The sequence below is a fragment of the Pinus tabuliformis genome, chromosome X (genome assembly GCF_031772625.1).
Source record: "Pinus tabuliformis cultivar Carrire ecotype Pingquan chromosome X, CPIR1, whole genome shotgun sequence".
Lineage (NCBI taxonomy): Eukaryota > Viridiplantae > Streptophyta > Pinopsida > Pinales > Pinaceae > Pinus > Pinus tabuliformis.
This window is the reverse complement of record NC_142308.1, coordinates 80,112,378-80,125,101: the sequence shown is the minus strand read 5'-3', so window position 1 is coordinate 80,125,101 and position 12,724 is coordinate 80,112,378.

The following is a 12,724-nucleotide window of genomic DNA, read 5'->3' as shown; positions in this document are numbered from 1 at the left end:
TTATGGTCTCAAGCAAGCTCCTCGGGCTTGGTATGCCAAAATGGATAGCTTTCTTTTAGAATCTGGCTTTTCTAGGTGTCATTCTGACAATACTGTCTACACCAAGAAAGTGGGCAACTCTCTTATCATCCTTGTTCTTTATGTTGATGATCTTATCCTTACTGGTAGTGATCCCAACCTTATAAACCATGTGAAGTCTAGCCTCAAAAGGAAATTTGAAATGACAGACTTAGGACACTTACACTATTTTCTCGGTCTTCAAGTCTTGCAATCCAAGGAGGGTATTTCACTTTCCCAGTCCAAGTATGCTTGTGATATTCTACGTCATTTTCACATGGAAGACTGTAAGCCAGCCCCTTCTCCCTTTCAGTCTGGAGTCAAACTCTCAGTCACTTGTACTTCTCCTGAAGTTGATGCTACCTTATACCGTCAACTTGTAGGAAAACTTTTGTATCTAACCCATACTCGTCCTGACCTTTCCTTTGCTGTTGGCCTTGTTGCTCGGTTCATGCAAAAACCCCGTGAAAGTCATTGGAAAGCAGCTAAAAGAATACTTCGTTATGTTCGAGGTACAGTTCAGTTTGGGATTCATTACAGTGCCAAAGCATCTCCTCTATTGGTTGGTTTCACTGATTCCGATTGGGCTGGTGACCCTGATGATCGGAAGTCTACTGCCGGTTATGTGTTCACTCTTGGTTCAGGACCTATTACATGGGCTTGCAAGAAACAGGGTGCCATTTCTCTTTCATCAGCAGAAGTAGAGTATCGTGGTGCCGTAGAAGCTAGTAAGGAAGCCTTGTGGCTTCGTCAAATCCTGTCAGAGTTTGGCTTTGAGCAGCAGCATCCGACTACACTTTGGTGTGATAATCAAAGTGCCATTCAGCTATGCAAAGATCGAGTCCAACATCAGCGCAGCAAACACATTGAACTGCACATGCACTTCATCAGAAAGATCATTCACGACCATGTTCTTGAAGTGCAATATTGTTCAACAGATGATCAAGTTGCAGACATCTTCACAAAGGCTCTCACAGAGGCGAAGTTCACTAGACTTCGATTTATGGTTGGAGTTCAGGAAGTTGTCACTAAGGGGGGATAGGCTCTAGTGCCTCCTTCCTTCTCCTATTGTGTCATATTTGTAAATCCTTCAATCCTATCCCAAGTTGTTCTTAAGGGGGGATGTTAGGATATTCCGACACATAGGAAATAGTTAAGTACAACTTGGTCTAGTATAGAGTCAGGTATAGAGTTAGGTAAAGTGTGTTTCTTTACCGTTGTACATTTTGTAACTTACAATCCGACGGTCACGATATGTAGTGATCCGACGGTTCATTCTCTCCTCGGTATTACCGACACTTGATCCGTGGCTTGACACCCGATTGGTCCATGAATTCTATTTAAAGCGCATGGAGGGTCATTTGTAGGGTAATCCGTGCATGAGAGAAGCTTATGTAAATTTTCATTCTTTGATTAATAAATTGCCTGAAGTGGCCGCGTTGGCTCAGGCCGTGGACTGTTTCCCTCTTTGAGGGTTTTAACCACGTCAAAAATACTAGTGTATTGATCTGTGATCTGGTTGTGAGCGGTGTCCTTTTGGTGTTCTTTCTGAGGAACTTACCCTGTAAATTCCTACAACATGAAAGACATAACATAGAAGCACATTAAAGATTTATTATGGGGAATATTGTTGATTTGGGGTAGCATCGGATGTGCTCTATGCCTCAAATTTTGCAGGGAGACTTGGGCACATGCATTCCAAAGAAACCATAAATCGTTTTGCAAAATTACACCCAGAGACGATTATATTAAAATAATTAATATTTTTAATAGGGTTCCTAAGCCTAAACTTGGGAAACTTAAAAATATTAATGGGTATTAATCTAATTGTGGGTGAAACTTCTAGAAAAAGACGAAGATCAAGTCAAAACAATCTGAGCCTTTGATTAGGAGTTAATCTAGGTCGTTGGTTATCCAACAGGAAGATATAAGAAGGGGCTTGAGGGTCATTTTGGAAACATACCAAGAGAGATCAATAAATCGATTTTTTGGAGTGAGAAGTTCTTAGGAGGAAAATTCAATTGAGGAGATTTGTTGCAGCAGAGGGGCAGGGATAGCTTCCGGAGAGAGAGTGATTTTTTAGTCGGTGAATCATCAGTAGAGAAAGGCAGAGGGTAATCCAAAAGTGGCAGCGCTAAGCCAAAGCGGTTGACATAGAGGCAGCGCAGAAGCCAGTGAGGAGTCTGAAATTTGCAAAGGGAATTCGAGATTCAGAAGTCGGGAGGCAGGAGGCAGAAATCCAATCTCTTGTGTAGCAACTCGACTAGCCAGAGGAGTGACGCAGTCCCTAGAGAGCTTGACACTTGGCTGACGCAGACACAACGTAGAGGCAGCCACAAAAGCTATGGAGGCAATCAGTCTGGGGCAGGATCAACCAGGATTTCCAGTGATAGTGTGAGGTAACCTCATAATTATTTCTGCCAGTATTTCTCTCTATAACTGAATAACCCTGTGAGGTACTCAGAGATGTATTCAGAATTTGCTACTGCTTAATAGTAATAAACCCTCAAAATTGTTGCACCTGTTTTCCCCCATTGGTTTCTTCCAGGGACATTTGTCCAAAAACAATGATTTCCTATGTGTTTGTATTTCGTTGCTCAGTTTCTATGTTTCAGAATCATATTTAATTTGGTGTAGACTGATTCAGTAATTTACTTCAATATTTCAAGAAGAAATCTGAAATAAGTTTGTAATGTAATTTACGATTTAGGTGAAGTAGATTCAGTTGGTTGCAGTAGGATTCTTGAGATTGTTAGATCGAGGAATTTTAACATGGTATCAGAGATTTTGACGTGAAACAGAAAGAGATGATTTAGCACTGAAGCAAGGGCCAACTTGCTGCAACAAGCAACAGTTTGAATCCCCTGAGGGATTGCGCATTTTTAGCCAGGAGGGCTATATTTTCAAGGTTGTCTCTCTCTGAGTGAATCGATAGAGAGGTAAGACTACCAGATCAAGAATTTTCCAAGGCAGAGGGAGCCACGCAGAGCCTCAACACAGAGTTAGAGGGACGCAGTTTTCTGCAAGCTAAGTGCTAGGTAGAAAAGTCGTCAGAAGAAGGAAGCAGATCGCATAGTGAGGGGATACTTCTTGTCGAGGAAATAAATATTTCTCATTTGCTGGGCAACAGAGGAGCAACAGACTTACCAGCTCCATCAGGGAGTACGTAAGCCAGCTTAGAAGCTACGCAGTAAGGAGAAAGAGGGAGTTGTTCGAAATTTTTCAGAGGATATGGAAACCAGTGGCTTGAGGGATCAAAAACAGGTTGGACAGAGCATCCAACTATGTCATCCGGATGGCTAGAATGTCCTTCCTTCTAGATGAGCATGCCCTCAAGACGTATGTCGATAGTGTGGTAGCTAAACCTACGGATGCAAATCCACTAAAGAAGTACAAGGCAGAGATGGGAAAGGCTAAGAGGATGATCCTGAATGGAGTCAAGGATCACGTGGTGTGCCATGTTGCTAGCAGAGCAACTGCTAAGGAGATGTGGGATGCCTTGGCCAAGTTGTATCATTGATCTTCCGAGTAGCGGAAGATGTACTCAGAGCAGAAGTTGAGATCTGCTCAGATGCAGAAGGGTGAGCGTGTGGATCCATTCCTCATGAAGCTGAAGGAGACCTGTGATGAGGTGTTGGATACAGAGCATACACCTCATGATTCAGAGTTAGTTAGATTGGCCCTAAATTCTGTCTCGGATGAGTGGAAAGTCTTTGTCCAGAGTATCATGGGCAGAGAATCATTGGCTAATTGGGATGAGATGTGGGCAGCTCTAAAACAAGAGGAGTTGAGGAGGGACCTGGTCAAGGTCAAACTTAACGGGAGTAGTAGCAGAAGTGGGTCCAAGCCCAAAGAGGAGGAGGAGAATGAAACCCTTGCATCGAAGGACAATAGGGGCAACAGAGACGAAAGAAGGACATCTCCAGGGTGAAGTGTTTCAGATGTGGCGAGATGGGCCACTATGCATCCCAGTGTCCCTTGAAAAAAAAGAATAAGGATGAGAAGCACGATCCTAAGGTTGTAGCTACAAGGATTTAACAGGAGGAGTTCGCCATGAAAACCAAGATACCTCCAGGAGGGAGGTGGGCTGATTTAGAGTTGTAGTTGGAAAGATCTACAGATGGGCATGAGCCTTGAGGAGTCCATTTCTTGCATCAATACCTTGCTACGGGATCCCAGATCAGGAATAGTAGAATGGACTAGTGTCGGTTGGTGCCAAGGGGTGTCGGGGAGACAGTTGCACTGGCTAGGAGCGCTAGAGACTGAAGAACGCAGAGTAGAGTTGGTAGTGTGGATGACACATAATAGAGGTCAACAACAATGCAATATATTTAGAGGGGCAGCGCAGAGACTAGAAGTAGACAATTCCAACATTCACGTGGTATCATACTGAACATAGTTAGTTCAATAATTTTGGAAGTTTTTTAGTTGCTTCTCTCAGCAACTAAGTTGCAGTATTAGCAGTGGCAGTGCTAGCAGCATAGGATATGCAACATTTGAGAGGGAGATGTAGTACATATTTAGCATTGGCAGTGGCAGTGTCAAAGGAAGCACTACAGTTGCAACAACAATGCAGTAGTTGGTGGACAACATGTCAGACATCAACAGCGTAGAGGACGATGCTTCAGAGTCAGAACAATATGCAGCTGCAGTATATTGCTAGAGCACATTCCTCGCTAAGAAGGAGTGTTGATTTGGGGTAGCATCAAATGTGCTCTAGGCCTCAAATGTTGCAGGGAGGCTTGGGCTTATGCATTCCAAAGAACCCATAAACCGTTTTTGGGAAATTCCACCCATAGACAATTATATTAAAATAATTAATACTTTTAATGGGGTTCCTAAGTCTAAACTTAGGAAAATTAAAATATTAATGGGTATTAATCTAATTGTGGGTGAAACTTCTAGAAAAAGATGGAGATAAAGTAAAAACGATCTGAGCCTTTGATTAGGAGCTAATCTAGGTCGTTGGTTGTCCAACAGGAAGATATAAGAAGGGGCTTGAGGGTCATTTGGGAAACACACCAAGAGAGATCAAGAAATCGATTTTTTGAAGTGAGAAGTTCCCAGGACGAAAATTCAATTAAGGAGATTTCTTGCAGTAGAGTGGCAGGGGTAGCTTCCGGAGAGAGAGTGAGTTTCTCAGTCAGAGAATCACCAACAGAAAGAGGCAAAGGGTAATCCAATAGTGGCAGTGTTGAGCCAGAGGGGCTGATGCAAAGCCACGCAGAGGCAACGCAGAATCCAGTGAGGAGTCCGAAATTTGGAGAGGGAATTCGAGTTTCAGAAGCCGAGAAGTGAGGTGTGAAACCGGGAGGAAAAAATCGAATCTCCTGTGCAAAAAATCAACCAACCAGAAGAGTGATGCAGTCCCCAGAGAGCTTGACACTGGGCTGATGCAAACACTGCGCAGAGGGAACTAGAAAAGTCGGGGAGGAAATCAGTTTGGGGCTAGATCAGCGAGGATTTCCAGTGGTAGTGTGAAGTAACCTCACAATTCTTTCTGACAGTATTTCTCTCTGTAACTGAATAACCATATTCGGTTTTCAAAGATGTATTCAAAATTTTCTACTACTTAATAATAATAAACCCTCAGAGTTGCTACACCGATTTTTTCCGCATTGGGTTTTTCTGTGGACATTTGTCAAAAAATAACGATGTCCTATGTGTTTATATTTCCTTGCTCATTTTCTATGTTTCATAATCATATTTAATTTGGTGTAGGTTGCTTCAGTAATTTACTTCAATATTTCAAGGAGAAATCTGAAATAGGTTTGTAATGTAATTTACAATCTAGGTGAAGTAGATTCACGTGGTTGCAATATGATTCCTAAGATTGTTAGATCTAGGAATTTTCACAAATATGAGTATTATACATCTATTTTAGCTATATTTACTACTTCACATCATAAATAAACATCATTTAGACCATATCGTCCATTAAGTAAACAAGCACATAAACACAATACATTTTAGTAATGACTGTTTCTTTTGTAGAAATGGAAAGAAATTTATTATTGCTAATGAATTCAAACTGAGAACAAGAAACAAAAATTTCTTCTACTATTATGCGGAAAGGAAAACACACGATAGAAACACATACAATAACATGCAACCATCAAAACACAAGGAACACAATGATTTTACAGGGGAACCCAACTAGGAAAACGCCTCCACTGCTTTGTATTATTCAGATGATAATATAGATTAATTACAATGATTGCTTCACACATGAAGCACACCCTGCATTCCAAATCTGATCCTCCTTCTCATTAACCTACTATGACCAACACTTAGCCAAAATAGGCCTCTGCTTTCCTCCTGTTTCCTTGCGCAATCATTGAGGAAATTAACTCCTAAAAAATAGGAGAATTCCTATTTCCTTGCTCAAATCCTGAAGGAATTGACTACCAACTCTAATGCAAGAACTTGTACACTCAACTAGTATACAACAATATACAAAATTATGCCTTTTCCCTCCACTCAACTAGGAAATTCGAATTCCATGAATGACTGGGACTATTTTTAGTAAATTGATTAGTTAACTGAGAGATCAATGAGTTAACAAATGTTATAACTACTCAAATGAATTCCTACTAACTCTACAAATGACTAGAGCTCAGATAATTGAGTTTAACTAACAATAACTCCACTAGATTTCTAGTTTTAGCAATCAACCCATGCACAACTCTACTTCTAGCCTACAAACTCAAATTTACTGATTTAACTAGGAGACAAATCCATGTCACTCTAGCTAATTGCAATCCAAGTCATCATATTGATGTGGAAAATTGAATTTCTCCATTTGACTAAGGCACAAGTCAAACAAAGCCTTTTCTTGCTACAATTCTAACACTCTCTTTTAGCAAGAAAAGGGCTATGTACAACCCAATGCTGCTCCCGTGGAGGAATGTACTGTAACAAAACTCCCTCTCACTGTTGTTGTTGCTATTGCAACAACTGCATTTGAGAGCATCCAAAATACTGAATCAACTTTGTCTATGAGTTGCAACTATCTCCTGAGTATCTCACTACTACTAGCCTCTACACTATCACTCAAGATATGACTGTATCAAATGACACTGATCCTTCTGCTATTGAATACTATGGGTCCCTGTAGCTAGGGTAATGACCAATCAAAAGAGTATATTGCAACTGTTATTTCTCTCCTATGGACCCTACCCAAATAGTTGCAACTCTTAGACTAAGGCTCTACATCACCCCACCTCACTCTTGGAGGTATAAATACATGCATGGCGAAATATACCTCTAGCTTGTAGAGATTTTTAACTTGAACACCAATTTGTTTTACTTGTCTAGTAGCAACATGCTTCAGATATGCCTTCCCTCTACTGAACACCACATCATATCCTTTGTCTTCAAGTACAACTACAAAAAATAGATTTTTCTTTAGACCAGGGACATACATTACATCCTTTAGGTGAAGATGGGAGCTTGACTCCCTCTTAAAGGTGGCAATGTCAATCCCTTTGGTAGTATACCTTACGTCATCTCCAAGCTCTATGTATAATTTTAGGTCCTTCTCCTCTAGGCTACCGAAGAACTTATTTCCTATAATATGATATGAAGCATCAGAGTCTACGTACCATTAACTTCCTCCTACTATTCTTTCCATGCAAGAAGTGAGGGTGAAATCCAACTAAAATTGTGATGCAAGAGCATATCCTCCTACTCCTGCTCCAGGTTCGTTACTGGATTTCTTGTGTGGACATGCATAGTGTCCATACTCATGGCAGTGAAAGTATTTAATTTTACAGAGGTATTTCTTCTTTTCATGGTTATGGTTGGGTTCTGCCTTGCCTTGGGCCTTCTTGCCTTTGGAATTATTTCCTTTCCAACTATAGCACAGTCTTCTTCCTCATCAGATTTAGACGTGACACCATCTCTAGTTTCTCTTCCAAACTCCTCTTGCACCAAATTAGACCAAAGCCTTTCCTAATTTGGAAGCTTGTCTCTTCCATTAACTGAATCCTGATAGTTGTGTCGGGCTTTGGAAGACCAAGGAGTGCTAAGCTCACAAGTTCAGAAGATGGCACATTTTCTCCAACTCCTCCAAGTTCATCTCTCACCCGAGTGAATCTAGATAGGTATTGAATAACAATTTCATTTTTACCCATTCAAATGTTCTTGAGCTTGTCTCTCAATGCCAATTTCCTGGCATCACTGCTTCTTTGGAATAGATATGTGAGAGTTTTCCACATTGCAAAAGGAGTCTCCTTTCCATGCAAGTTCGAAACCACATGATCTCTGACACCCTTCAGAATAATCCTCCTATCTTTTACTATTTCTTTCTTCCACTGAACAAGTGCTGGTGCATCTGATGTTGCTGGTTTCAGAATATTAGTTTGTGTGTATTCTCATACTCCATTGTCATCCAGGACAACTTCCATCCTATATTTCCAAGCACAAAAATTCAAGGTGTCCTCCAATGCATACTCAAGCCTCAATCCATTGAAAGGCATTTATCCTGCATTGAAGAGAATCGACACCAAAAACTCTGCAAATAGAAATGTCTTTAAGAGAAGATCTGGAACAAGGTTTCTATGTAGTATTCCGTCGCTATGATACCATGTAAAAATGGAAAGAAATTTGCCACTGCTATTGAATTCGAACTGAGAACAAGAGACACAAATTTCTTCTACTATTCCGCAGAAAGGAAAACACACGAAAGAAACATATGCAGTAACATGCAACCATCAAAGCATAAGGAACACAATGATTTTATAGGGGAACCCAACTAGGAGAATCCCCTTTCCTGCTTTGCATTATTTTAGATGAGAATATGGATCAATTACAATGATTGCTTCACACATGAAGCACACTCTGCACTGCAGTTATGATCTGCTGCTCACTAACATGCTCTGACCAACACTTGGCCAAAATAGGCCTCTCCTTTCCTCCTATTTCCTTGTGCAATCCTTGAGGAAATTAGGTCCTAAAAAATAGGAGAATTCCTTATTTCTTTGTGCAAATCTTGAAGGAATTGACCACCTTCTCCAATGCAAAATCCTATACATTCAACTAGTATACAACAATATATAAAATTATGCCTTTTCCCTCCACTCAACTAGGCAATTCAAATTCCATGCATGACTGAGACTACTTTTAGTAAATTAATCAATTAATTGAGAAATCAATGAGTTAACAATTGTTATAACTACTGAATTGAACTCCTATTGACTCTGCTAATGGCTAGAGCTCAGATAACTAAGTTAAACTAACAATAACTCCACTAGATTGCTAGATTTTAGCAACCAACCCTTGCACAACTCTACTTCTAGTTTACAAACTCAAATTTACTTATTTAACTAGGAGATAAGACCATGTCACTCCAGCTAACTGCAATCCAAGCCATCTTATTGATGTGGAAAATTGAATTTCTCCATTTGAGCACAAGCCAAATGAAGCTTTTTCTTGCTACAATTTCGACATCTTCCTCATTAAACATTGTAAACTATCAAATGAGAACTAGAAACTCAAAACAAGAACTTTAGCCAAAAAAACATGAAAAAACAATTCGAAAATGAAAAGTGTTGATGTTGCATAAAAAAAGAAACGGGGTAATTTTTCAACATTTTTTAAAAATGGTAGTAAAATCCAACAAAAGCCAATTTTTTGGTGTAAAAAACACCCTGAAAATGAAAAGTGTTGATGTTGAAATAATGTTTTTTCTTTGGGTAAATTTTCAACACTTTTTAGCAATGACGTTAAAGATAAAATATCATTACTTCAAAAAAACTTAAAATTCCAACAATTTTCAAGCATGACATTAAAGATAAAATACTAAGTCTTTGAAAAACCTTAAAATTCTACCAATTTTCATCTATAGTGTTAAAGATAAAATATCATGACTCAAAAAAACTTAAAATTTTGACAAATTTTCAACCATGGAATTAAAACCAAAGACCGTGACTACAAAAAACCTTAAGTTTTCAATATATTCCAACCATGACATTATGAAAAAATTATATGACTAAAAAAATTTAAAAATGAACACTTGAATGAAAGATTCATTATACCAAGAGTAATTTCTTTTTTAAATGCTAAAATTATAGTTATTTTAAGATCTTAGTTTAAGACAACTTGACACTTTGAAACAAAAAAATAAAAATCAACCACCAAATTGACACAGAGTATAAGCAAACTCAACCCATTGCAATGAAAAGTTAAAAATCGATTATGAAATTAAAACATTGAAAAAATACACACTAAAATAAAAATAAAAACAAAAAACTTAATAAAATAATAACAAGTAAATAAAAATGTATATTAAAACATTTTTAAAAAAAAGACCCGAGAAAAAAAATCAAATATAAAAAATATATATTAAAAAAAATCAAACATAAAAAAATGTAAAAATAAAATAAAATTAACCTATAAAAGATAAAAAATTAAAATTAAAAACCACAAAAAATAAATGGAAAAATAAGAAAATATTTCAAAAAAAACAATTTAAGAAAAATAAAAACATTAAAAAACAATTTATATATATATATATATATATATATTAAACAAGGACGTTTCCCCTGCTGGCCAATTCTAGGAATCGACCAAGTTAGGCCCAACCACTCGAGGGGTTGTGGGCCAAGTCGGATAGGGTTGCACGCATCCTCACTTGGCTTGGCCTGCGACCCCTCGAGTGGATGGGCCTAGTCAGGTCGATTCCCTGAATCGACTTGGCCAAGCCCAGTCGTCCGAGGGGCCGCGACTAGACTAGGTAGGGTTGGAACCGTCAGCTAGGTCCAGTTGCTTAAGGGGCCGCGACCAGGCAGGGCTTTATTTAGCATGCTATTTTTAGCTAGAAGGTCCCCAAAAAATGCGTATTTTTTGTCGAGTGTTTAAAATTATTTTTTGTGACTTTTTTTTTTATGTGTATTGAAGTATTAATTAAAGATATAAAAATATATAAAAAATCCTAACCTCAAAATATTAATTGCAAAAAAAAATTACAATTTTCATTATAAAAAAACATTGTAAAGAAAAACAAAAAACACAGGTTCAGAAAACCCTTAAAAAAAACATCTTAGGACAAAAAACAACAAGAGAAATAAGACAACTTGAAAAATGGTTAAATAATCAACATTAAAAAAAAAAATTCCTAGTTAGGACATAAGAAAATTTGAAGTGTCAAAAATATGTGTTAAAAAAAGGTTTTTGTTTTTGAAAGTTTGCATGAGCCCGAATGAAAATCACCAACATTTAAAAAAAATATCCATACTTAATTATATCATAAAATTTAAAGTGTGAAAAATATGCCCTCTAAAAAAAGGGGTTAATGTTGCATCAACACTTTTCAAAATCAATATGAAAATCATTAACATTTAAACAAAAAATGTTCATATTTATTACATAAGAAAATTTAAAGTGTCAAAAATATGCTAAAAAAATATGTATTTTGAATCAACACTTTTCAAAATCGGATAATTTTTTGTTACCTCAAAAACGGGTACTCGGTACAATTTTCATTTGATTGTTTATTTTGTTATTAACATGGTTTACATTATAGAGATAAAGTCTACGAGAGTTCTTATCTGATCAAGATCATATGTTATCTTCAATTGACAAAGAGTAAGCCAAATTCCACCCCACGATAGGCTTAGGTGCACTGTAATATTTCTTGCAGCTAACCACCTCTGAGCTGGACCAAGAAACCATGAGGGAAGTTTTGCTCAATATGATAGGGTGGAGTCATGAAGGGGGTTCTCCTCCATCAAGTGAACTCGTCAATTCCCTTAAAATTAAACCAAACCTAAAGTTCTACCCACCTCCTATGGGTGGTTTCTCAACTACTTTACATAGTAAGCACCCTAGAGCAACATCTCCCAGGATACTAGTTGTGTAAGGATGAGGGTCACTCTCCTTCATCCACTCAGAGATCAATATGGATTCTTTCAACTTGCAAAGTTAGGGCTTGATCTCATTATGAATGTGATCACAATGAAGCCTTCGTAGCACAAGGAAAGTCCTTCACTCATACAAGAGTTCCTTGATGCCTCTCTCGTGTGCTTAGGTGCATGGATTTCAACATTTTTCTTAACATATGGCCATTCTAGGCCTAAACCACTGGAAAGGGGCCCTTCGCTTAATCGAGAGTCCCTCAATGCTTCCTTCTTAGGTCTTCATGCATAATATAGACAATTCTCAATAATTCATTTGGTCCTCTAGCTTAGGCTAAGACTCACCCCTGACCTCGCTGACAGAAATCAAATGAAAAGGAATCATGCACATGGTCTCCTTTTGGTTCACATGAGAGCCTACTCTCGTCTCCCTTCTTCTCGATTTTTCTCTCTTGGTTTATGCTTCTTCTTTTTCTTTTTAGGGTCAACTTCCTTAGGTTTCTTTCCTTGATGGGATTACATATCATATCTGCCCATACTAGTCAAATTAGATGCTTCTGGTTAGAATCTAGAAGTGTTTTTGTCATATGTTTCCCATAGCTTGAGCAATTATTGTATCACTGTCCCACTCTTTTCATAACTACTAGCAATTATTTTTGCACCTTCCCATTAGATATTTTCTTGGGAGAGGGTTGCCAATTTTTATCCTTATGAACATTTGGTTTAATCATTAATCCATTAGAAATTATTAATTCTCCAAATCCCCCTTTGTTGGCTCCCCTCCTCCTCATGTCTTCTCACGGTCTGCATTG